Source organism: Triturus cristatus, chromosome 2_2, assembly GCF_964204655.1.
Source record: "Triturus cristatus chromosome 2_2, aTriCri1.1, whole genome shotgun sequence".
In the NCBI taxonomy this organism is placed as follows: Eukaryota; Metazoa; Chordata; class Amphibia; order Caudata; family Salamandridae; genus Triturus; species Triturus cristatus.
Window position 1 is genome coordinate 81,942,062 of NC_140582.1, and position 24,463 is coordinate 81,966,524.

Consider the following 24,463-nt stretch of genomic DNA (forward strand, 5'->3'; position numbering starts at 1 on the left):
ATTGTCTGCAACTCCTTGCATTTCCATGGAATAACAGCCTTCACCTGTGGGCTGCTTCCTCTGTTCCATATCCCAGGTTGTCTATTCCAAAGTGGAATACTTTGCTAAAACAGTTTCCATTGATTTAAGGCTGAAAATGAATGATTATGAGTCAAATAAAGTGCCACAAAAATGCTGCTAAATTGCCATATTTGTGCCGCTAAATTTCCATATTTGTGCCGCTAAATTTGCTAATCCATGCCGCTATATCCTGGCGGGTCTGTGTCCCATGACCCCAAATGGACAAAGACAATTTGAAAGAACAACTACCGCCTGCTCACCTCCCTGATTGGAGAGGAAGCAGAAGCTATACTAAAAGCAGGAATGAAAGGAACAACGCTAACAGAAGCACAATATGATAAACTCCATTTAAAAAAATGCACACCATCATATGGTCCCAGTTACACTGCAAGTACATTGATATGCCTTAGCAGGCAACACACAGGGTGTTGCACACCACATGCAGCCACAGACTCAAGCAATTCAGCCCCAAATAATTTACTTCTACTTGCCTTCAATTCAACAACTGCCCATGCAGTAATTCTGGATGAGAATAGGGACAATAGGCTGGACCAGAATACACTTCAAATTATAGGTCCAATACATTTGCACACAGCAACAGATACAATAGCATATGCAATGTGGTGTGGGAGAGGACTCATGTATATTATAGGCCCTTGTGAGCAATACACTCAAAAATCAGGCGTATTACACATCATGCATGACACATACTGCTCCTCAGTTAGGTCTGTGGGGGCCTGTTTTTGACTTCATGGTCACAGGTTCAAATGCTGCCAGGTCTACCTAGCCTTTCATCCTTCTGAGGCGGATAATGTGAGTACCATTGAACTGGGTAACAATACAAATATGCTATTTAGCGCTGTGAGAAGTTGGCCTGATATATGATGTCACTAGTTCTAGTGTACACCTTGTATCAGTCCAAACAACCCTTATGGTGATTGGTTGTAAAGTCAACCTTATAGACCAGCTATCCTAATGGTAGCATGGACAAGAGCAGTCTTAGGCTAAACTCTGTATGGCATGTGAAGCCAGCTGTTATACCATTTGCAACCCCTTGAATACCAAATGAAAGGACACCACAACAGATATGTTATAAAAATAGAATGTATTTATTCTAGTCAAAATACCCTCAGCACTCTTTATGAGATTCGAGGTAAGTACAACACAGTCTTATTTAAGCATACATAAGTCACACAGGTAAGTAATACAGTTAGGCCCTAGGGGCCATGCAAACCATATACTAAGTAAGTGGTATGAGAACCACTGTCACGAACATAGGTTAGGCCTAGGCCTAGGGAATCGCTGGGGCTACACTATACTACCAGTTGTTAGGCAGTGGGAGGCCCACGGGATTCAGGTGCAGAGTGGAAACACTCACGCGTAATGCGTTAAAGTCGATAGAAATAGAAATAGTAGTATTTAGAAATTAAGAGTTTTAGGACACTTCGGAAGGAACTAGGAGTTAGAGACTTGGAAACTAGACACTAGGATAGTCAATACCCTTGTGAGCACCGGAGTACTCAAGTTTCCTAGCCCACGGGATGCGGGTGCATAGGTGTGAACTTGCGTCAGGTTTCGTCGTCGACTCCTATGGATGCCTGAAGAAAAGATGCTGACAGGCAGTCAGTGAAGAGTGTCTGGTGGATTCCAAGGATGAAATCAAGGAGGATACCTGCAAGCAGAGGGGACAGAGTCTAGGTCACCAGCCAGGAGCCGGGAAGGAACCAGGAAGGAACCAGGCGATGTCGTGAAGATGCAGGTGAAGAGGTGAAGCTTGTCGCAGCAGCCACGGGTACCAGGAGGCGTCGAGGACGACCAGAACCAGGAGGCGAGCTGTCCTACGAGGGCTCTTGCTGTCGGCGGCGTCGATGTCGAGTTGGGACACAACAAGCCTTGGCAAGCGCAACCAACGCAGAATGAAGGATTCGCTTCTGTTGCAGACCAGGAAGGCCTGAGGTGCTTCTCTTTCACAGGGAAGCAAGGGCCAGTCTGGAGGAGCCAAACCAGCGGTGGAAAGTCAAAGGTTCGTCGTCGCAGAGGTCACTAGCCAACGGACAAGCAACCGGACAGACGCGTCGAGCAGGAAAATGCAGAAGGGCCCCACGCAGAACTTGTGGAGTGTGGAGGGCTGATCTTCGGTGCAGATGGTGCTCGGGGTTGGGGCTTCTCAATCCCCAGAGCACAACTTCGAGGATGCCTCAGAAGCTGCGCTGGAAGCAAGTAGCCAATTTTCCCAGGTAGCCGGTCCCACGTCTCTCGTCACCCACGTGTCTCGTTTCATTCATCCCTCCCTGCCCCAATACACTAAGGCCTGTCTAGGGTGGTGCTAGCACCTCCCACGGCAGGAAACCTATTGTCCAAGCCTCCCTCGCTGGAAGGACTCCCAGCAGCAGGAGGTCAGACTTGTGTCTGTGGCAGCAGCATCCATTTTGTGATGCTGGGGCTCTGGTTAACTTTAACCGGGTAGTAGGTCTTCAACATGTCTTCTCCCTCTAGAAGGGAGGAATACTATCCTCACCGCCAGAAATGGTGTGGGGGTAGTATTCCAAAGTGTTAGACACCTTACACAACATGTTTTGATAAAGCCAAACCATAGTTACCATAACCGCGAAGATTATAAGGCACTTTAAGAGTATATGGTAGGCAATATCATAGAACAGCTATAAGGACATGGTTCCGAAAGCTGCAGACAGGCTCAGCTCAAGCTAGCGCACCATCTCACATGTTACCAAGCACTCTGCCTTCAGGATTGTTAAGGCCTGCCATAGGAGTGACTGATAGGTTACCCATGTGTCTATATGTAAGTTAGGTATAGGAATACTACACCTAAGCAAGGGGTGATTACACGACCTTGCCCCAGCTGAGTGATCAGCCAGTTGTGTCATAATGGAAGGCCAGCCAGGGGTGGCATAATACATGCTGCAGCCCCTGGTAGGCCTAGGGTACACCTATGCCCTGGGTACCTAAGGTACACTGTACAGGGCCCTAGAAGGTGATCCTTACCAATTGGGTTATGTACCTAAAGTACATAGTATGAATTTAGAGATAGAACAGCTGGGCTGTGGGTCTGATTAGCAGGCCCACAACCACATCTAAGTCGAAAACCAGTGAAGCAAAAGCAAAAAGTGGGGGTGAACATAGAAAGCAGACCCTACTCTCCTACAAGCGCCAAGATACCCTTCTGGGTGAACGTGCGCGTTACAAATACACGTTATGTTAAAATAGGCTTTATTTAGCAAAATGTACAATTCAGCACAACACATGCATTTTGATATTACGTGGTGTTGAAGGGGTAAAAGATTTTTTCTTGGGCTGCCTTTATATTAACGCTCCTGGCTTGCCACAGAGTCCGGCCATTGAGCCCAGGCCAGAAAGACATAATGCAATAGATTTCCTGTGGTTACAAACGGAACAGGAAAATAAAACTAATATATAGTTAGTAGAAGACGAGGAGATGTGTATATGTGTGTATGTATATATCTATATAGGTATATGCTTCGCTCCCCTATGCCCGCTGTACTACAGACACCCTCCTGCCCGACCACCTCTTTGCCTTGCATCAATTCAAAGCACTGTGCTGGGTTCGGTGTGGGCTTGTTTCGTGAATAAGAGCATTCAGCCTGCTGGCGCCGCACATCAGGGCTTTGCTCACAGACTTCCCTCATCTTCAGTGTGTGAATTAGACCTCTCTACAATTCCGTTATAGCGTCCACTTTGCGAACTTTGACAAGTGCCAGAATAAGTGACAGGTTGCAGTATGTACGAAACGTGGTAGTGAAGAAACGTGTGGGTCTTTGGCAGCAGCAGGAAAGTCAAATAAGGGATTATGTCACTAAGTGAAATACCACCAGCATCCCCACTGCTTGAAATAAAGTAAGTGAAGTGTACATGAATATAAAAATATACACGTCCTACAGTGACACATTTTGCAGACTACAACCACTAAGGGTGGCAAAATATGGCAGGTCAGGATGTTGTCCAATGGACGTGATGGGGACATCCCTTTATTAATTGACTGTTTTTCTAAATTGTGGCACATTTGAGGCCTTCCTTACACAGGGGCACAATGAGTGCAGCTATGTGGCAGGAGGGAATGAATAGTTGTGGGATATGTGCAGCATATCAAACATGGTACAGTGACCAGAGATCCATAGGAATGGATTACCACAGATAGCCACCTCATCAACTTCCTCCACACAAGCCCCTGTGCTAGGAAATGCAAAGAATGAATAATATGTACTAATACATAGTGTATTTCAATGTAGAAGGACAATATGCATAAAGTAGCGATGCTCAGTATTGCACTATTTTAAGAATACAATGTGTGTAGATCTAAAAATGCCTTTAGACTACAGGTGCAGACTTTAGAAGTGGTTGCAGATATTTTGCAGTTCGACTACTATGAGTTATTTGGTTCCCTATTATGTTACTGTGACGGAGATTATTAAGATGTTCCTATCTCTTGGGACCACTTATAGTACAATGTTTTGATTCTTCTATCGCTTTTGGAGTTAATTGATGTTTCGAGGTTTCGCACACTGCAGACATTATTTTTGGGTTTTTCCCTTCGTCCTAAGCAGTGTACTAGGTTTCCTGTTTTCAAGATATTTGCATACTTATACTCAATGTTCACGTTTCCACCTCCTCATGTCTGGTTAGGAGCTCCACCGGTGCATTTGTGTTTTTTTATTTCTGAATTTTGTGCCTGCACAATTGCATGGCTACTGTTGCACACCTAGCCACAGGTCATTGACAGAGAATGTTTGGGGAGAAGTAGACAACACATTTGGTACGATGGGTGGATTAGATGTGAACATATAAAAAAAAAGGAAGGAAAACAAAATGCCTTCAATTGCCCTACCAATTACCCTGTATTCCAAGTTCTGACAATCAGCTAACGCCCATTATGCTTGTCTCTGAACAATTAATAAATGTATCAGTACCACAACTAGACCTAAACTGATACTGAGAGTTCTTCTGAAATTATGAAAGCTGAAATGTAGGAGTATCTATATGAGTTAACACACGGTGCAAAGTTTCTTTCTACTCAGATATCCAGGTGGAAGGAGAAGGGCCCCATTGATCCTGAGCTCCTACTCATCACTCCCGGAACACAGATCTTTGTCCAGAAGGTCTCCACCTGCGGAAAAAAAAACTAAAATTTCAAGGACCATTTAAAATCACAGACTCCTCACCAACAGCTGCAGAATATGGATACATAAGAGCAACATCAGGGGCACCCTGCAACACCTCAGCACTGAACAATGAACAAGATGAGGGCAACTTGTTCCCATTGACTATCTGAGAAGAAGAATGTGATCGATTTTTGTCATCTACGGATACAGCCGCAACACCAGCAGGGTAAAAGATCCTTATAACAAGATATGTTGCTTTATTTTATGTCTTTATCTTATTGTTGGAGTGGCACTAACAATGCTTTAATTGGTTTTCTTTTCTTTCTTATTGCTTGGCTCAGACGACTTGTATTCCTCAAAAGGTTGAAGTTGTCCACATTGCTGTGCATCCAATTTATTTTTCCCCTTTACCTGCTGACATTTGTAGCAGTAGTAGTGACACCTGTAATAACGCAAGGTGTTCCAATACCTCAATTGCCTGTGATGGTACTTCTAATGTGTCCCTCTAAGTCGTCCCATCATCGTATGGAGGCCCCATTGGCCTGGCAGCACAGTGTCCATGATTCTCTCCATGATATTATGTGGTAAAGCCAGATGACAATAGTAGGTAGGCAGAAGACTAATGACTACTGTTATGTGGCTCATACATTACCCATGCAGTAGGCGCAGATAGACTGATTTTCCCTAGGGAAGTACCACCACACACTGTAAAATGTCTCCTACACCTGTTCCTCTACAGAATACGGGTACAAAGTCTGATTATTGAGGCCAACATCTCTGAAGTGCTCGTAAATACCACAGTATGGGACCACACTTAAATAATGCATGAGGTTAACTTAGAATTATCCCCAGGCGTCAGACTGGATCCAGAATTTTTTTGCAGCAGCAGCAGCACTTCTGCGCGCTGGGGTACGGCGCCATGCGACCTGACGAGTGAAATCAGCGAGGTCATATAAGTCCCTCCCGGCGCGCTGATGTCAGTTTCCTTCTTTTCCGCGTGCAACGCGGATCCGGAGTAAGCGGTTCCTCTGGCCTGTTTTCAGGCCGCTTTGACGCTTCGCGTCTGGAACAGTGTGCAATGCCTTCGGGCTTTAAAACGTGTGACTCCTGTTTGCGGCAAATGTCCGCGACGGGGACACACCTTATCTGCATGTGGTGTCTGGGCGAACACCACGACTTGACGGATTGCGACGCCTGCCAACAACTCAATCCGAAGTCCTGGCGGGAGCACCAGATGAAGCTACTTTCGGATTGCCTGTCCCGAGTCGTCATGGCCCCCGGCCTCATCTTCGCCGGCAGGTCCCGGTGACAGTGGGTTCCGTTTGCGGCATCTGTCGCCGCCTGGTACCCACGTGCGTTGCTCGCCCCTTCCTGGTAAGTCCCAGCGCATGTCGCCGAGGTCCTCGACCTCCCTTCCTTCTGTTGTCAGGGGCACTAGTTCCCGGATTTGTCCGGACGTGCGTCCCCGGGAGTTGTCCCTCCCCTATCTGCCTTTTCCTGGCGCGGGGGTAACTTGGACCCAAATGGCGGCCTTTGCAGCGGCCCTGCAGGCCTCCCTTGGGTCCCCTCCTCTCCCTGGGGTGTCCTCGGACACTCCGCTACGTGCGGGGTCTCCGGTGGACTCACCGGTGTATTTGCCCCTGGCATCGACTGAGCCCCTTGCCTCTCGGGATGATGGAGATATGGCATCGTCAGGGCGCAGCCCGGCTGGATCCCCCTGTTCAACTCCTAGCGCCCCCACCGCGCCGCATAGTCCTTTGGGGCTCCCTGTGGCGTTGCAGGTGGTTGCTGGCGCTCACAGCTTGGCTCTGAGCCCGCCTCGGCCTTCTGGACCAGCGGCTGCCTTTTCGGAGGCCGAGCCGCCGGTTCGGTGCTGTAGGCTTGCCTCCCCGGCTCTGGCACCGTTCCTTTTTTCGGAACAGAAGCATGTCAAGGTCCAGTCGGCACCGGACGAGGCCGGATCATTGACTCCTCTCCGGAGGTTTCCAGGGGGAGTTCGGCGTCACCCCGACTTCTGGCGACGCCGGATCTGTCCTTGACCCCCCCCCCCCTTGGAATTTGTGGCCCCGGAGGACTCTCCGTCTCCTCAAGACCCCCATCAGGATCCTCATTCGTCAGTGGGGCTTCCTTCATTTGGACATTGGGCTCATCCTCCGTTCCTCGGACAACCCCCTTGGGGTGGGAGGCTCAGTTTACAGTCCTCAGCCACGATGAGTTACTGTCCCCTCTTCGGAGGGCTACCGAGCCTGGTGTGGCATTTACAAGAGTTGTTTCCTTGGCCACCCGCATTCTGAATATGCAGCCCCCTTTGGTACCCCTGCCTGTTGACCCGCTGTTTGATGTCCTCCACCACGGTTCGGGGAATGTTGAGCCGCTTCTGCCTTTTGAAGCTTCTCTGTATGATGTTCTTTTGGGCACCTGGGCTCGACCGGCGTCGGGTGATCCGGTGGCTCGTTCTATCATGCACTGCCACCGCCCTTCTCAAACAGTCCTGTTTGCTTGTTTGTTAATCCAGACGTTCAGGGGCTTGTTCTGCATACTGCTTTTCCTTACTTGCCTCAGCTGCTGCTTCCTCCGTCCTGGAAATCCAGATGGCTGAAGTCGTGGGGTCGTAATATTTTCGCCTCCACTAGCGCAGCTCTTCGCTCACTCAATACAGTGTGTGTTTTGGCTCGGGCTACGTCTGCCCTTTGAGAGTCTGCTGAGTCTCTTCTTTCGCCTCTGAGGGCGCTCGTGTTGACCGCCTCCATTTTCTCCGTGGCGGCCGTGATCTGGCGGAATTTACTATCCGCTCGGCCCTGGATACCTCGGATTCCTTAGGCTGAGCAAGGCTGGTTTGGTTGCACTGCGAAGCCATGCTTGGTTGCGGGATGGCGTCTTCCCGGAGAATATCCGGGAACGCCTTGTTGACCTGTCCTTTGATGGGTTCCTTTTGTCAGCGCCTCCTTGCGGGCTTGCGTCCTCCACCATAGGTCTGTACTTAGCAGGTCTCAGGTTGTCAAATCCTGCCTCTTGACCTTCGCTTCGTGGATGCTGCCTGTCCGGCCTCCCTTGCAAGGGCTCGCCTGGTAGGCTCTGGTTACGTTCCTCCATATTGCCCTCTAGATTTCGTTGGTGCCAAATTAGTGCGCCATTGAGCTCTGGGAGTAGTTCCTCGTTATGAACTCTCTCTTCAGTTCTGGGATATGGCTTAGTGCCGTTTCTACGTCTCATGCTCACACAGGTATGGTCTCACGCCATTCTGGCAGTCTTGTCATACCTTGACTCCCATTGTCTTTTGCTCTCTGAGCTTAGAAATCTCCAGCTTCCGCAGACCTAAAGAGATAACAGCTGGCAGACTGAATAAATAGCTTTAACAAAATAAACGTCTCTCTCTGCGTAGCACAATCAGAGGATGTACTTCACTTTCAAAATTAGTTCCATTCTCGGCTTCCTGCTTTCTCCGTCTTAGAGGAAAATAAATTATTGTCATCTATTAACATTTCTTACAATGAATTAATTTGTCTTCTCTTTCTGTTTTCTGGCAAAGGAGTGCACATTCTTCCCTTTCAATTAATTGTGAAGGGATTGTCGACTTTTTGAGGGAAAAAAACTTACCTTTTTCAGTGCGAAGCCCATGGTTTTTCTATCTCCACGTTTTCAAGTGACTCTGTTGTGTTTCCTTCTAAGATCGGTATCTGGTGCAACGACTCAGTGTTGCATTCTTTGTATTCAAATTTTGTTTCATTTTTTAGCTAGACAAAATCTAGGTGTATAACATTGTGTAAAAATGTATGTTGTGTGGATTTTGAAGTGCTCCATTCTCTTAAGTGTATGTGTACCCTGTTAGTTTGAGCTCAAAATACCCCTTATTTGTCCCCTGGCCATTATATCCTGTTAGTAGAATATAAACATTTAAAAGTGCATCGATACATCTAACTTAAAAACACAGACTTAGCTTCCTGTTAATGAAGCCTTTAGAAAAAGATTAAAATAAGCTCACTAATTAACATATTAAGAAAATAAAAGTTTATTTTTCTCTCTCATAAAAAGACAACAATAAAAACCACCCTTGGACACAAGTAACGCTTATCCCCTGTACCTATTTACCACAAATAAAAGCAGGACAGCAACATTCAATTTCCTCTCTAAAACTAAGAGTGGCTGGTCCGAAGGCATGGCGTAATATCAAGTGATTGTTCAGTCAAGTGGCAGATAGCGTTGGGAGGGGGTACCTAGCGGAGAACTCTAGAGCGGAAGCTATGGGCTTGCGACTTCTGGCTTGTCGGAACCAGGCTGAAACTCTGGAAGCTTGTGGGCACCCAGACAGAGAAGAAGGGGGGCCCTTGTGAACATTTTCTTTTTTTTTCTGCAGCCACATTAAATTGTAAAGGCGAATAGGACTGTTGCTTCTTTGACAAACTTGATACTTTTAGCCAACTGCTTCAAACGGGAAGCAGCTGCGCTAAATATACATTTCTGGTAAACGCTAGAAAAATTCATATACCTAATGAATAATTTAGGTAGACAGAGAACAGAAGTAATTCTCCACCTACTGCACAACAGACCTGTAGCCCTCCTTAACAGTCAACAAGAGTAAATAGCACCAGTTACTACACATCAAAGTGACATTCTGTCAACGGCACTAATACGTTCCACTAGGCAGAGGAAAAAAAATAAACAATTACAGATAAATGATGCTTACACGACCCACAACAACAAATAACCCAGTGACTCATCAAATGCCCCTACTGTTCAAAAGCCAAAACGCTGTCCCTCAATCAGACCCTCCAGGATTTCGCGTTTTTCCGCGAAATCGGCACTTCTGTAAAAATGCCGCGATTTTTACAAAAGTGCCCGCGAAATCGGCACTTTTGTAAAAATGCCGCGATTTTTACAAAAGTGCCCGTGAAATTGAAGGAATGCAGGATAAAGGTTAAGGTTGTACATTTCTAAGGTAATTGTAATTCTTCACTTGCCTGCATGGATGTTACAATATTACAAGCAGTGAAAAATGTTTAGCATTTGTGTTTTCCTGTGTCAAGACCACCTTATGCATCATTCACAAACAAGATGCCATTGTTTTTGCATTTGTGTCAACAGCACTGTGCGACAACTTCACTATATATCGTTAATCACAGCAGATGTCTGCATTCGATGTGTAGTTTTAATTTTCTCCACTTACATTTAAAGATCCTTTTAGAATACTGTGCAAACTGTGATGTCCTTATGTTTCAAGTTTGGAATTGTATATCTTTCACCTACTCGTTCCATCAGTCGCTGTGTATTTAAGAATCAGCAGTTTCCACATAAGCTTTTTCCAAAGTCCGTTCCGTAAAAGATCATTTTTGATTTATTCATCGATCACCATATTAATTATACATTTTTGCTAAAACCGGCATTTTTTATTATCTTGGAAGTTTGCTTTTATGAGTATACATTCCTTCCTGATCGGATAAGACCGGGACTCATGCTAAACGTCATCCCGTTATCTCCCGGCATGGCCGTAACCGAGGGGAACAGCCATTACAACGCGGTTTTTACCATTACATCGCATGAGTTACAACGCATGCGATGTTACAACGCGTGGTAAAAACCACGCATACCATTACATCGCATGCGCTTTTACAACGCATGCGATGTAATGTGTAATGGCGGCTATCCAAGTCGTTGTGAGGAAACTGAGGCTGTTTCCTCACAACGACGTGCACAAAGCAGGAAAGAGGAAGCAGGAACCGGAAGCAGAGACGGCGAAACTGGAGAAGAGAGAGGTAAGGGGGTTTGCGCTTGGGGTGGGGGTTACTTTTGTAGGGTTTAGGGTAGTGTAAAATTAGTGTTGTAATGTTTGTGTTGTGTGGGTTTTTTTAATAACGTTTTAGTGTGTTTTTTTGTAGTGTAGTATTGTTTTGTAGTGTTTGTTTAGTGTAGTGTATTAGGGTTTAGGGTAGTGTGGTAGTGTTTATGTAGTGTAGTGTTTTAGGGTTAAGGTAGTGTTGTAGTGTTTGAGTAGTGTAGTACTTTAGGGGTTAGGGTAGTCTAGTGTTTTATGGTTTAGGGGAGTGTAGTAGTGTTTGTGTAGTGTAGTGATTTAGGGTTTAGGGTAGTGTTTGTGTAGTTTAGTGTTTTAGTGGTTGGTGTAATGTTTTAGGGTTTAGGCTAGTGTAGTAGTGTTTGAGTAGTGTAGTGTTTTAGGGTTTAGGCTAGTGTTGTAGTTTTGTGTAGTGTAGTGTTTTCGAGTTTGGGGTAGTGTAGTGTTTTAGGGTTTAGGGTAGTGTAGTAGTGTTTGTGTAGTGTGGTGTTTCAGGGTTTGGGGTAGAGTAGTAGTGTTGGTGTAGTGTTTTAGAGTTTAGGGTAGTGTTGTAGTGTTTGTGTAGTGTAGTGTTTTAGGGTTTACGGGAGTGTAGTGTTTTAGGGTTTAGGGTAGTGTAGTAGTGTTTGTGTAGTGGTTGAGGGTTTAGGGTAGTGTTGTAGTGTTTGAGGGTTTAGGATACTGTTGTAGAGTTTTAGAATTGTAGGGGTTTAGGGTTTAGGGTAGTGTTGTAGTGTTTGAGTATTGTAGTGCATTAGAGTTTAGGGTAGTGTTGTAGTGTGTAGTGTAGTGTTTTAGTGTAGGGTCGTGCAGGGTAGTGTAGTGTTATTGTAGGGAGAGGACTGGGGGGGCGGGGGAGGGTTGTGTAGGGGTAGGGTAGTCACTTACCTTGCAAACTTTCACCATGAGTATAGCTTTACCACGCATGCCTTTGCGTTGTAATGGCATGCGTGGTAAAGGCATAGTCGTGGTAAAAATTTGCGTTGTAATGGCATGTCGTTGTCATTGACATCGCGTAGTAATACCCGCGTTGTAATGGCATGCGTGGTATTACTATGCGATGTAATGACATACATCCGTAACCGAGCTGCTGCACCTTTATGTGCAAGCTTCTGCCAGGCCTACCAGCTGATTGGGAATGCCACGTTAGCGGGTCATTACCCGCTGATGAATACATGATGATTTACCTCTCACCATGACGCAGCCTTTAGAGTAACCCCGGGTTTGCTTGATCTCCCCCAAACTGCCACCCATTGTCTGCAACTCCTTGCATTTCCATGGAATAACAGCCTTCACCTGTGGGCTGCTTCCTCTGTTCCATATCCCAGGTTGTCTATTCCAAAGTGGAATACTTTGCTAAAACAGTTTCCATTGATTTAAGGCTGAAAATGAATGATTATGAGTCAAATAAAGTGCCACAAAAATGCTGCTAAATTGCCATATTTGTGCCGCTAAATTTCCATATTTGTGCCGCTAAATTTGCTAATCCATGCCGCTATATCCTGGCGGGTCTGTGTCCCATGACCCCAAATGGACAAAGACAATTTGAAAGAACAACTACCGCCTGCTCACCTCCCTGATTGGAGAGGAAGCAGAAGCTATACTAAAAGCAGGAATGAAAGGAACAACGCTAACAGAAGCACAATATGATAAACTCCATTTAAAAAAATGCACACCATCATATGGTCCCAGTTACACTGCAAGTACATTGATATGCCTTAGCAGGCAACACACAGGGTGTTGCACACCACATGCAGCCACAGACTCAAGCAATTCAGCCCCAAATAATTTACTTCTACTTGCCTTCAATTCAACAACTGCCCATGCAGTAATTCTGGATGAGAATAGGGACAATAGGCTGGACCAGAATACACTTCAAATTATAGGTCCAATACATTTGCACACAGCAACAGATACAATAGCATATGCAATGTGGTGTGGGAGAGGACTCATGTATATTATAGGCCCTTGTGAGCAATACACTCAAAAATCAGGCGTATTACACATCATGCATGACACATACTGCTCCTCAGTTAGGTCTGTGGGGGCCTGTTTTTGACTTCATGGTCACAGGTTCAAATGCTGCCAGGTCTACCTAGCCTTTCATCCTTCTGAGGCGGATAATGTGAGTACCATTGAACTGGGTAACAATACAAATATGCTATTTAGCGCTGTGAGAAGTTGGCCTGATATATGATGTCACTAGTTCTAGTGTACACCTTGTATCAGTCCAAACAACCCTTATGGTGATTGGTTGTAAAGTCAACCTTATAGACCAGCTATCCTAATGGTAGCATGGACAAGAGCAGTCTTAGGCTAAACTCTGTATGGCATGTGAAGCCAGCTGTTATACCATTTGCAACCCCTTGAATACCAAATGAAAGGACACCACAACAGATATGTTATAAAAATAGAATGTATTTATTCTAGTCAAAATACCCTCAGCACTCTTTATGAGATTCGAGGTAAGTACAACACAGTCTTATTTAAGCATACATAAGTCACACAGGTAAGTAATACAGTTAGGCCCTAGGGGCCATGCAAACCATATACTAAGTAAGTGGTATAAGAACCACTGTCACGAACATAGGTTAGGCCTAGGCCTAGGGAATCGCTGGGGCTACACTATACTACCAGTTGTTAGGCAGTGGGAGGCCCACGGGATTCAGGTGCAGAGTGGAAACACTCACGCGTAATGCGTTAAAGTCGATAGAAATAGAAATAGTAGTATTTAGAAATTAAGAGTTTTAGGACACTTCGGAAGGAACTAGGAGTTAGAGACTTGGAAACTAGACACTAGGATAGTCAATACCCTTGTGAGCACCGGAGTACTCAAGTTTCCTAGCCCACGGGATGCGGGTGCATAGGTGTGAACTTGCGTCAGGTTTCGTCGTCGACTCCTATGGATGCCTGAAGAAAAGATGCTGACAGGCAGTCAGTGAAGAGTGTCTGGTGGATTCCAAGGATGAAATCAAGGAGGATACCTGCAAGCAGAGGGGACAGAGTCTAGGTCACCAGCCAGGAGCCGGGAAGGAACCAGGAAGGAACCAGGCGATGTCGTGAAGATGCAGGTGAAGAGGTGAAGCTTGTCGCAGCAGCCACGGGTACCAGGAGGCGTCGAGGACGACCAGAACCAGGAGGCGAGCTGTCCTACGAGGGCTCTTGCTGTCGGCGGCGTCGATGTCGAGTTGGGACACAACAAGCCTTGGCAAGCGCAACCAACGCAGAATGAAGGATTCGCTTCTGTTGCAGACCAGGAAGGCCTGAGGTGCTTCTCTTTCACAGGGAAGCAAGGGCCAGTCTGGAGGAGCCAAACCAGCGGTGGAAAGTCAAAGGTTCGTCGTCGCAGAGGTCACTAGCCAACGGACAAGCAACCGGACAGACGCGTCGAGCAGGAAAATGCAGAAGGGCCCCACGCAGAACTTGTGGAGTGTGGAGGGCTGATCTTCGGTGCAGATGGTGCTCGGGGTTGGGGCTTCTCAATCCCCAGAGCACAACTTCGAGGATGCCTCAGAAGCTGCGCTGGAAGCAAGTAGCCAATTTTCCCAGGTAGCCGGTCCCACGTCTCTCGTCACCCACGTGTCTCGTTTCATTCATCCCTCCCTGCCCCAATACACTAAGGCCTGTCTAGGGTGGTGCTAGCACCTCCCACGGCAGGAAACCTATTGTCCAAGCCTCCCTCGCTGGAAGGACTCCCAGCAGCAGGAGGTCAGACTTGTGTCTGTGGCAGCAGCATCCATTTTGTGATGCTGGGGCTCTGGTTAACTTTAACCGGGTAGTAGGTCTTCAACATGTCTTCTCCCTCTAGAAGGGAGGAATACTATCCTCACCGCCAGAAATGGTGTGGGGGTAGTATTCCAAAGTGTTAGACACCTTACACAACATGTTTTGATAAAGCCAAACCATAGTTACCATAACCGCGAAGATTATAAGGCACTTTAAGAGTATATGGTAGGCAATATCATAGAACAGCTATAAGGACATGGTTCCGAAAGCTGCAGACAGGCTCAGCTCAAGCTAGCGCACCATCTCACATGTTACCAAGCACTCTGCCTTCAGGATTGTTAAGGCCTGCCATAGGAGTGACTGATAGGTTACCCATGTGTCTATATGTAAGTTAGGTATAGGAATACTACACCTAAGCAAGGGGTGATTACACGACCTTGCCCCAGCTGAGTGATCAGCCAGTTGTGTCATAATGGAAGGCCAGCCAGGGGTGGCATAATACATGCTGCAGCCCCTGGTAGGCCTAGGGTACACCTATGCCCTGGGTACCTAAGGTACACTGTACAGGGCCCTAGAAGGTGATCCTTACCAATTGGGTTATGTACCTAAAGTACATAGTATGAATTTAGAGATAGAACAGCTGGGCTGTGGGTCTGATTAGCAGGCCCACAACCACATCTAAGTCGAAAACCAGTGAAGCAAAAGCAAAAAGTGGGGGTGAACATAGAAAGCAGACCCTACTCTCCTACAAGCGCCAAGATACCCTTCTGGGTGAACGTGCGCGTTACAAATACACGTTATGTTAAAATAGGCTTTATTTAGCAAAATGTACAATTCAGCACAACACATGCATTTTGATATTACGTGGTGTTGAAGGGTTAAAAGATTTTTTCTTGGGCTGCCTTTATATTAACGCTCCTGGCTTGCCACAGAGTCCGGCCATTGAGCCCAGGCCAGAAAGACATAATGCAATAGATTTCCTGTGGTTACAAACGGAACAGGAAAATAAAACTAATATATAGTTAGTAGAAGACGAGGAGATGTGTATATGTGTGTATGTATATATCTATATAGGTATATGCTTCGCTCCCCTATGCCCGCTGTACTACAGACACCCTCCTGCCCGACCACCTCTTTGCCTTGCATCAATTCAAAGCACTGTGCTGGGTTCGGTGTGGGCTTGTTTCGTGAATAAGAGCATTCAGCCTGCTGGCGCCGCACATCAGGGCTTTGCTCACAGACTTCCCTCATCTTCAGTGTGTGAATTAGACCTCTCTACAATTCCGTTATAGCGTCCACTTTGCGAACTTTGACAAGTGCCAGAATAAGTGACAGGTTGCAGTATGTACGAAACGTGGTAGTGAAGAAACGTGTGGGTCTTTGGCAGCAGCAGGAAAGTCAAATAAGGGATTATGTCACTAAGTGAAATACCACCAGCATCCCCACTGCTTGAAATAAAGTAAGTGAAGTGTACATGAATATAAAAATATACACGTCCTACAGTGACACATTTTGCTGACTACAACCACTAAGGGTGGCAAAATATGGCAGGTCAGGATGTTGTCCAATGGACGTGATGGGGACATCCCTTTATTAATTGACTGTTTTTCTAAATTGTGGCACATTTGAGGCCTTCCTTACACAGGGGCACAATGAGTGCAGCTATGTGGCAGGAGGGAATGAATAGTTGTGGGATATGTGCAGCATATCAAACATGGTACAGTGACCAGAGATCCATAGGAATGGATTACCACAGATAGCCACCTCATCAACTTCCTCCACACAAGCCCCTGTGCTAGGAAATGCAAAGAATGAATAATATGTACTAATACATAGTGTATTTCAATGTAGAAGGACAATATGCATAAAGTAGCGATGCTCAGTATTGCACTATTTTAAGAATACAATGTGTGTAGATCTAAAAATGCCTTTAGACTACAGGTGCAGACTTTAGAAGTGGTTGCAGATATTTTGCAGTTCGACTACTATGAGTTATTTGGTTCCCTATTATGTTACTGTGACGGAGATTATTAAGATGTTCCTATCTCTTGGGACCACTTATAGTACAATGTTTTGATTCTTCTATCGCTTTTGGAGTTAATTGATGTTTCGAGGTTTCGCACACTGCAGACATTATTTTTGGGTTTTTCCCTTCGTCCTAAGCAGTGTACTAGGTTTCCTGTTTTCAAGATATTTGCATACTTATACTCAATGTTCACGTTTCCACCTCCTCATGTCTGGTTAGGAGCTCCACCGGTGCATTTGTGTTTTTTTATTTCTGAATTTTGTGCCTGCACAATTGCATGGCTACTGTTGCACACCTAGCCACAGGTCATTGACAGAGAATGTTTGGGGAGAAGTAGACAACACATTTGGTACGATGGGTGGATTAGATGTGAACATATAAAAAAAAAGGAAGGAAAACAAAATGCCTTCAATTGCCCTACCAATTACCCTGTATTCCAAGTTCTGACAATCAGCTAACGCCCATTATGCTTGTCTCTGAACAATTAATAAATGTATCAGTACCACAACTAGACCTAAACTGATACTGAGAGTTCTTCTGAAATTATGAAAGCTGAAATGTAGGAGTATCTATATGAGTTAACACACGGTGCAAAGTTTCTTTCTACTCAGATATCCAGGTGGAAGGAGAAGGGCCCCATTGATCCTGAGCTCCTACTCATCACTCCCGGAACACAGATCTTTGTCCAGAAGGTCTCCACCTGCGGAAAAAAAAACTAAAATTTCAAGGACCATTTAAAATCACAGACTCCTCACCAACAGCTGCAGAATATGGATACATAAGAGCAACATCAGGGGCACCCTGCAACACCTCAGCACTGAACAATGAACAAGATGAGGGCAACTTGTTCCCATTGACTATCTGAGAAGAAGAATGTGATCGATTTTTGTCATCTACGGATACAGCCGCAACACCAGCAGGGTAAAAGATCCTTATAACAAGATATGTTGCTTTATTTTATGTCTTTATCTTATTGTCGGAGTGGCACTAACAATGCTTTAATTGGTTTTCTTTTCTTTCTTATTGCTTGGCTCAGACGACTTGTATTCCTCAAAAGGTTGAAGTTGTCCACATTGCTGTGCATCCAATTTATTTTTCCCCTTTACCTGCTGACATTTGTAGCAGTAGTAGTGACACCTGTAATAACGCAAGGTGTTCCAATACCTCAATTGCCTGTGATGGTACTTCTAATGTGTCCCTCTAAGTTGTCCCATCATCGTATGGAGGCCCCATTGGCCTGGCAGCACAGTGTCCATGATTCTCTCCATGATATTATGTGGTAAAGCCAGATGACAATAGTAGGTAGGCAGAAGACTAATGACTACTGTTATGTGGCTCATACATTACCCATGCAGTAGGCGCAGATAGACTGATTTTCCCTAGGGAAGTACCACCACACACTGTAAAATGTCTCCTACACCTGTTCCTCTACAGAATACGGGTACAAAGTCTGATTATTGAGGCCAACATCTCTGAAGTGCTCGTAAATACCACAGTATGGGACCACACTTAAATAATGCATGAGGTTAACTTAGAATTATCCCCAGGCGTCAGACTGGATCCAGAATTTTTTTGCAGCAGCAGCAGCACTTCTGCGCGCTGGGGTACGGCGCCATGCGACCTGACGAGTGAAATCAGCGAGGTCATATAAGTCCCTCCCGGCGCGCTGATGTCAGTTTCCTTCTTTTCCGCGTGCAACGCGGATCCGGAGTAAGCGGTTCCTCTGGCCTGTTTTCAGGCCGCTTTGACGCTTCGCGTCTGGAACAGTGTGCAATGCCTTCGGGCTTTAAAACGTGTGACTCCTGTTTGCGGCAAATGTCCGCGACGGGGACACACCTTATCTGCATGTGGTGTCTGGGCGAACACCACGACTTGACGGATTGCGACGCCTGCCAACAACTCAATCCGAAGTCCTGGCGGGAGCACCAGATGAAGCTACTTTCGGATTGCCTGTCCCGAGTCGTCATGGCCCCCGGCCTCATCTTCGCCGGCAGGTCCCGGTGACAGTGGGTTCCGTTTGCGGCATCTGTCGCCGCCTGGTACCCACGTGCGTTGCTCGCCCCTTCCTGGTAAGTCCCAGCGCATGTCGCCGAGGTCCTCGACCTCCCTTCCTTCTGTTGTCAGGGGCACTAGTTCCCGGATTTGTCCGGACGTGCGTCCCCGGGAGTTGTCCCTCCCCTATCTGCCTTTTCCTGGCGCGGGGGTAACTTGGACCCAAATGGCGGCCTTTGCAGCGGCCCTGCAGGCCTCCCTTGGGTCCCCTCCTCTCCCTGGGGTGTCCTCGGACACTCCGCTACGTGCGGGGTCTCCGGTGGACTCACCGGTGTATTTGCCCCTGGCATCGACTGAGCCCCTTGCCTCTCGGGATGATGGAGATATGGCATCGTCAGGGCGCAGCCCGGCTGGATCCCCCTGTTCAACTCCTAGCGCCCCCACCGCGCCGCATAGTCCTTTGGGGCTCCCTGTGGCGTTGCAGGTGGTTGCTGGCGCTCACAGCTTGGCTCTGAGCCCGCCTCGGCCTTCTGGACCAGCGGCTGCCTTTTCGGAGGCCGAGCCGCCGGTTCGGTGCTGTAGGCTTGCCTCCCCGGCTCTGGCACCGTTCCTTTTTTCGGAACAGAAGCATGTCAAGGTCCAGTCGGCACCGGACGAGGCCGGATCATTGACTCCTCTCCGGAGGTTTCCAGGGGGAGTTCGGCGTCACCCCGACTTCTGGCGACGCCGGATCTGTCCTTGACCCCCCCCCCCCCTTGGAATTTGTGGCCCCGGAGGACTCTCCGTCTCCTCAAGACCCCCATCAGGATCCTCATTCGTCAGTGGGGCTTCCTTCATTTGGACATTGGGCTCATCCTCCGTTCCTCGGACAACCCCCTTGGGGTGGGAGGCTCAGTTTACAGTCCTCAGCCACGATGAGTTACTGTCCCCTCTTCGGAGGGCTACCGAGCCTGGTGTGGCATTTACAAGAGTTGTTTCCTTGGCCACCCGCATTCTGAATATGCAGCCCCCTTTGGTACCCCTGCCTGTTGACCCGCTGTTTGATGTCCTCCACCACGGTTCGGGGAATGTTGAGCCGCTTCTGCCTTTTGAAGCTTCTCTGTATGATGTTCTTTTGGGCACCTGGGCTCGACCGGCGTCGGGTGATCCGGTGGCTCGTTCTATCATGCACTGCCACCGCCCTTCTCAAACAGTCCTGTTTGCTTGTTTGTTAATCCAGACGTTCAGGGGCTTGTTCTGCATACTGCTTTTCCTTACTTGCCTCAGCTGCTGCTTCCTCCGTCCTGGAAATCCAGATGGCTGAAGTCGTGGGGTCGTAATATTTTCGCCTCCACTAGCGCAGCTCTTCGCTCACTCAATACAGTGTGTGTTTTGGCTCGGGCTACGTCTGCCCTTTGAGAGTCTGCTGAGTCTCTTCTTTCGCCTCTGAGGGCGCTCGTGTTGACCGCCTCCATTTTCTCCGTGGCGGCCGTGATCTGGCGGAATTTACTATCCGCTCGGCCCTGGATACCTCGGATTCCTTAGGCTGAGCAAGGCTGGTTTGGTTGCACTGCGAAGCCATGCTTGGTTGCGGGATGGCGTCTTCCCGGAGAATATCCGGGAACGCCTTGTTGACCTGTCCTTTGATGGGTTCCTTTTGTCAGCGCCTCCTTGCGGGCTTGCGTCCTCCACCATAGGTCTGTACTTAGCAGGTCTCAGGTTGTCAAATCCTGCCTCTTGACCTTCGCTTCGTGGATGCTGCCTGTCCGGCCTCCCTTGCAAGGGCTCGCCTGGTAGGCTCTGGTTACGTTCCTCCATATTGCCCTCTAGATTTCGTTGGTGCCAAATTAGTGCGCCATTGAGCTCTGGGAGTAGTTCCTCGTTATGAACTCTCTCTTCAGTTCTGGGATATGGCTTAGTGCCGTTTCTACGTCTCATGCTCACACAGGTATGGTCTCACGCCATTCTGGCAGTCTTGTCATACCTTGACTCCCATTGTCTTTTGCTCTCTGAGCTGCTTGGGTAGCTGACTGGCTGCACCGCCACAGCGTTCTCCATAGTCCGTCACTTTGTAGCCGGCTCAGTGCTATCGGGCACTTTCTATTGTTCTGTCGCAGACCCACCTCCCCCTTGGGGTATGGCTGTGGTATCTATTCTATGTTAAGGAATCTGCAGCTAGATGTCTTACCAGATGTATGAGTTACTTACCTTCGGTAATGGTGTATCTGGTAGAGACGTTGTCGAGCTGCAGATTCCTTAACGCCCACCCATCCTCCACTTTTTGCGAGGACCTTGCTAGGTGGGCTTCTCTACTTTGCCTCCTTTCAGTTGGCACTGATCTTCATCCAAGGTTACTCAAATTGGCTACCATTTTAAAAATTGCCATATGCAGCGCCTCCCTCCAGGTGGTTTTTCTTCCTGTAAGCGGTGCTTATTGCTTCGTCTTCACCGGTAGATTCTTCTTCCCTTTCTCTGCATTCCACCACTCTGGTCCTTCCAGTGTGGGGTCTTCTGTTGTTTTTCCTCCCTCCCCCCTCCTCCATCGACCTAGAGTTCTTGTCCCCTCTACAGTCGTCATTGTGCCGCGGAAAAGTTTCTCTGAAGAAAACTGACGTCAGCGCCCCGGGAGAGCCTTATATGACCTCGCTGACATCACGTCTGTAGACGACGTCAAGGCAGGGTCGCGTGGCATCGTCCCCCGGTGCGCAGAGGTGCTGCTGCAAAAAAAATTCCGGATCCAGACTGACCCCTGGGGCTATATCTTAGTTAAGGAATCTGCGGCTAGACATCGTCTCTACCAGATACACCGTTACCAGAAGGTAAGTTACTCGTACATCACTGACAATTCCAGATTAGAGAGGGAGGTAACAAAAATGCTTAAGATTAGAGTTCCTGATATCGACCTTTTGGCAGGAAGAATGGGTATATGATATCAAGATCACCCTCAGACTGTAATGGCTCTTTACCCCATACCTTACATTGCCCATGCCAAAAGCGAACTGCTCTACGTCTATTTGGACAAATTTAGATGGGATAGACGGGAAGATACACTTGGGAAGGGGAAAAATGTCCATGCTTATAAAAAAGCTTTTAAAATAAAGTCACCTCTTCTCTGTTGTCTAGGAAATGGCACGGTAACTGTTGAGCGCAACTCTGGATGCAACAGCACTAGCTATAATTTGGACATGCAATATGGCATCTCCAGCCTAATGGATTTCTACTGGGCTCGCGGAGAACGTCTCTATCTCCAACTGCCTTCTCAGTGGAGCAGTCTGTGATTACTAGAACAATGCACAAAGTCTCCCTGGTCATTCCTACAGTCAATATCTCCCACATCCATGCCCATCCAATGACTGGCTCTGTTACCTTGCTCCACCGACATCGGTGGTATGCTGAGTACTTTGAGTAGACAGCCTTCAAAGACATACCCCAGGAGTTCCGCCTATTCTACACGGTCAGCTCTTTTTTTCAACACCATGATTATGATGTTCTAGATCAAGGCGAATGCACGCTGGCTTCGAAACACCAAGAGGAGGGTATGCCTTCGGATAGGGAGGTCGTGCTGCACATTAAGTGTCTGCCAACGATGAAGAAAAAGGCTCCATCACCAAGGGCATAGAGGACTTGAACAACATAGAAAAGAAAATGATTGCTGAAGGAGGTGCCATAGCAGACACAGCCACTGATTGGTTGAACTTTGACTGGATGCCTTTGTGGTTGTCTGCCATTCTAAAAATATTGTTACCGTTTTTCGGTGTGCTGTTGCTCCTCTGTTGTGTCGTACAGTTGTTCTGTCATTGTGCTAAAATAACTGGTAGAAAAATTAGTAGCTATGAAATATGTAGGAATAGGGAACATTCAGAAAGCCTAAACACAAAAAGGATAGAACAATGAATGGGGATAATGTAGCGCTGCTAGATGTTGAAATCTCGCAAAGCCAGGACAATACTTAATGCAGCCCACTACCATTACCAAGTGCAGGGTCAATAGCCCCCAATTCACCACTAGTAGTTACCAACTGAGATAGGATTTAAATATAGATCCACCAACACCATATACATCCCTTGTTGACATACCTGAAGGAGAGTATATAGAGTTAAGGAAGCCGCAGGAGAGCCAATGTTCCAATGTGAATGACACCCCTGGGATACACTAACTAGGAAGAGGGACTGCAAAGTATGCTGTAAGAGTTCTGTTCAAGAATGATCATGAGGAGGGAATGAAACGGGGTCTAGTTTTACTATATTGTGCCCAAGGCCTATTCTGTCCACATCTGAAGCATGAGAGTCTCAATTGTCCCTGCCAGCCTATAGATCGGGTTGTGCTAAAATTGTCCACACTGCCTTGAGCGTCTACAGGGGCAGTAGGCCTCACACCCTCCTGTAACACCGGTGATTCCAAAGCTGGACAAAAAGTACAAGGCCCCTCGCAATTCTCCCACATGCCTCATTGGTCATCCTAGGCTGGACTCCATCATCATGCAGGCAGCACAGCAGAGAGCCAAAAATCCATCATCCCTATGTACAGCTCCGCCTGACAAGGAAAGATACCTTCTCGACAACATAGGGAAGAGGCTCTGGCGGCCACCTCCATTAGAGCCTCCAATGCTATGGCCATCTTAGGGAGTTACAACCAACAGATGTGGTCAGATATTTCGGGGCTGTTAAAGTATCTTCTGGAAGATGAAAAGGAGGCTTAGGACATTCTGTTGAACTGGAAAAAGAGCATCTTCAGGGCTCATCGAGATTGCCATAGATGTGTCACCCAACCGCTTTTCGCCAGAACGCAGGAGCAGCGGTGCTGTGTCATCTGGGTTGGCTGAGTGCGACCACCTTCTGTCCAGAAGTACAAGTCAAAATACTTGATATGCCGTTTGATGGAGAGTGATTGTTTGGTAAGCACATAGACAAATTAGTACAGTCCATAAAATCAGACACGGCTAAGTCACTAGGCGGTCTCCAACAACGCCACTTTCAGTCCTTTCAAAGTAGATTCCAATCTTATCTGCAGAATACCTACCAATAATACAATCAACTTTCAGATCCAATGCTGCTCAATCTTATTCAAGACCCAACAGGACGTAAGAGGCAGCAATCTGCCAGAAAATCCCAGGACTCCAATAGGGGGCAATGAGATTTGCCTGGCCCCTGCCACCATAGTCCAACTGCAATTCGGTCCCGCCTTCTAAAAATTCTTTCTGAAATGGAAGTCCATTTCATCAGACAAATGGATTTTAGACTTGTTTCAGCACGGTCACACTCTGGAATTCGTTCAGCACCATTCAAATATCCAACTTCGGAAATTCCGCCTTGTCATCTTCCCGAGCTCAAAAAGGAGATAATATCACTTCTTTTCAAACATGCCATTGTGGAAGTAACACTCAACCAGTTAAATCAGGGGTTTTATTCCCACTTCTTCCCCATCAAGAAGAAAACAGGGTAATGGAGGCAGGTCATGGACCTCAGGTTGCTAAACAAGTTCATCAAAAAGCAATCCTTCAGGATTCTCTTCTACCAGGAGATTCTTAGTCTCATGGAAAAAGGGGATTATCTGTCTTACCTCGATCTCCTCGATGCTTATTTTTATATTCCCATACACCCCAAGCATAGAATATTCTTCAGGTTCGAAGTGGCAGGGTGCCATTACCAATTCAAGGTGCTTCCCTTCGGTTTAAAATCTGCTCCCAGGGTTTTCACCAAATGCATGGCCTCAATAGCAGCTTTCCTAAGACATTCAGGTCACCAGGTGTTTCCCTAA